This window comes from Theropithecus gelada, chromosome 11 (genome assembly GCF_003255815.1).
Source record: "Theropithecus gelada isolate Dixy chromosome 11, Tgel_1.0, whole genome shotgun sequence".
Taxonomy (NCBI): Eukaryota; Metazoa; Chordata; class Mammalia; order Primates; family Cercopithecidae; genus Theropithecus; species Theropithecus gelada.
In genome coordinates this window covers 27472451-27475095 of record NC_037679.1, presented here as the reverse complement: position 1 = coordinate 27475095, position 2645 = coordinate 27472451, and the positions used below count along the sequence as shown (strand labels likewise).

Below are 2645 nucleotides of genomic sequence, written 5' to 3'. Positions count from 1 at the left end.
CTCAAGTATGGGCGTAATTTTTCAATTTTTAATTTTTTAAAAAATGTGTCATAAGCTGTTTTATTTCAGTGTATGGGAGTGTCTAATGGAGCAACATTTTTGTAAGCAAACCTTGAGAATATGTTGTATGAGTGTCCAATCTTTTGGCTTCCCAGGGCTGCATTGGAAGAAAAAGAATCGCCTTGGGCCACACACAAAATACACGAACACTGATGATAGCTGATGAGCTAAAAAAGAAAAAAAAAATCACACAAAAAAATTTCATAATGTTTTAAGAAAATTTACGAATTTGCGTTGAGCCGCATTTAAAGCTGTCCTGGGCCACATGTGCCAGCCGTGGGTTGGACAACCTTGTATTAGAGCATGTTTCTTTCTTCATTGGTACCTATTGGTACAAGATGAGATATCCAACAATAAAAGGTAAATGTAAGCATGGTTTCTTTAAGATGCATCATAAGCTGTTTTCTTTCAAGAACGAATGTGTTTGACAGAGAAACATCTTTGTAAGCAAATCTTGAGAACATGTTATTAGAAAATGTTTCTTTCTCCATCAGTTCATATTACGTGGCTTTACCTATGGAGCTAAAAGGCAAATGTAAGCATGCTTCCTTTTTTTTTTTTTGGAGAACTGACTCAAACAGATTTTATTCAACTTTGTAGATGAGGAAACAAATGATACAAAATAAGTCATAAAAAATGCTTTCTTATACCACTATCTCAAACCACTTTCAGTGTTTTACAAAATGCTCACACAGCAAAGACGAAAATCTTCAACACACTCTTCCTTTGTAACTTGCTGCAATAAATGCAACATTAACAAACATACACATTTCTTCTGTATCAATCTTAAAAGTTGAATTGCTAATTTTTATGATGTTACTCATACATATTTTTAGTCATATACTTTTAATGACATCATTGCCAATATATACATTATTTTCTTTAACTTTATTTTTATGTTAAGCCAACATCTGTCACGCAGCTATCAAAAATCTTACAGTACATTACACAGGTTTGTAGTCCAATTTAGACTCTAGCTTGTTAGAATCAGCTACTTTTCTGACTGCTTTCATGAAGTCTTCCTGTACTACAAAATCATGATCAGCACGAATTGCGAACATACCTGCTTCAGTACAAACATTTCTCAGGTCTACTCCATTAAAGCCATCTGAAAGCTTCACAATTGCTTCATAATCTATTTCACCATGCTTTATAATGGAACCTGCATGGATTTTCAGTAGGTCTAATCTTGCTTGTTCATATGGCAAATCAGTATATATTTTTCTATCTAATCTTCCTGGATGCAGCAAAGCAGGATCCAGTGTATCTGGTCTGTTTGCAGGACCATTTTAACTCTATGCAGAGTATCAGATCCACCCATTTGATTCAGTAACTCCGTTAAAGTACTCTGAATCTCTCTGTCAGCTGAAGTACCCTCAGAAAACAGACAACCACCAATAACATCTATTTCATCCTAAAAATGATGCATAGTTGACGGTCCTTGGCATAATTAAACATTTCTCTGATCAACCACAAGCACTTTCACCAACGTACTTGTCTACAATAGAACTAGACACAGCCTTGAAGAAATTGTAGTCCAGCTGGCTAGCCACGGCTCGTGCCAAGAGTGCTTTTCCCATACCTGGTGGTCCTTGTAGCAAACGGCCTTTTGGAGGCATTATTCCTACCCGCTGAAATAACTCTGGGTTTGTAAGAGGTAATTCTATCACCTCTCTTAATTCCCAGATCTGTTCTGATAGCCCTCCAATCTCAGAATAAGAAACATTCCCGGGGTCCTCATGAGACATGTTATAAACCAGTGGATCCACCTCTCTTGGCAAATATCTCATGATAGTTAGTGTAGTCATATCCACAGCAACTCCTGTTCCTGGCTTCAGCTTACTTTTGTCAAGCTGTTGACGACAACCCACAACATATCTTGGTCCATTTGTGGCTTTAACAATGAATTTTTCTTCAGTTAACTGTTTAAGCACTTCACCCACAATCTGCCCAACACTTTGTAGGGCCTTCAGATCATTTTAAGACTTTTCATACTGCTTGGTAAGTTCTTTTAATTGTTCCCTTAACTCATTAAGACAGCCGTCGATCTCCTTGTGCTCAAGCAGCTTCTTGCGGTAGTCCTGAAGCACCTTATCTCTAGGGTCCGCCATGATGAGAAGCTGCTTCCCTTTTTAAATGATAGATTTAGAGCGTATAAGTGCAGCTTTTTTACATGGATGTATTGTGTCGTAGTGAAGTCTTGGTTTTTAGTGCAGCCATCACCTGAATGTAAATTGTACCCATTAAGTAATTTCTCATCCCTCACCCCCCTCCCATCCCGATTTTCAGTTTTCAATCATGTTCTTAAGAGTGTTTTCAATTGCAATTCTTGTCTGTGCAACTAACTCATCTGACAGACAGACAATCAAAGCAGTATATATAAGAAGGGTGAAATATTAACAGATTCTTAAAAAGCATAGTCTCCTTTTATCCTGTGGACCCTTGCACACCCTCCCTTCCCCTAGTGCTGCATCCCAAATTTGGCCAGCTAGAGGTAGGTCTCCAGTTCCCAAGGGGAAGTAGAGTCAGGAAACAAATATATTGTTCCCAGTTAAGTTTGAAATGTTTTGATCTTTGCAGAAGAC

General features: G+C 37.7%; 1 pseudogene across 1 annotated transcript; it reads right to left on the bottom strand.

Moving 5' to 3' along the window:
* Positions 1-939: 939 nt before the first annotated feature.
* Positions 940-2180, bottom strand: LOC112635117 (annotated as a pseudogene). Its single transcript, XR_003121862.1, has one exon. The product of XR_003121862.1 is annotated as a 26S proteasome regulatory subunit 10B pseudogene (transcript).
* Positions 2181-2645: the final 465 nt, after the last annotated feature.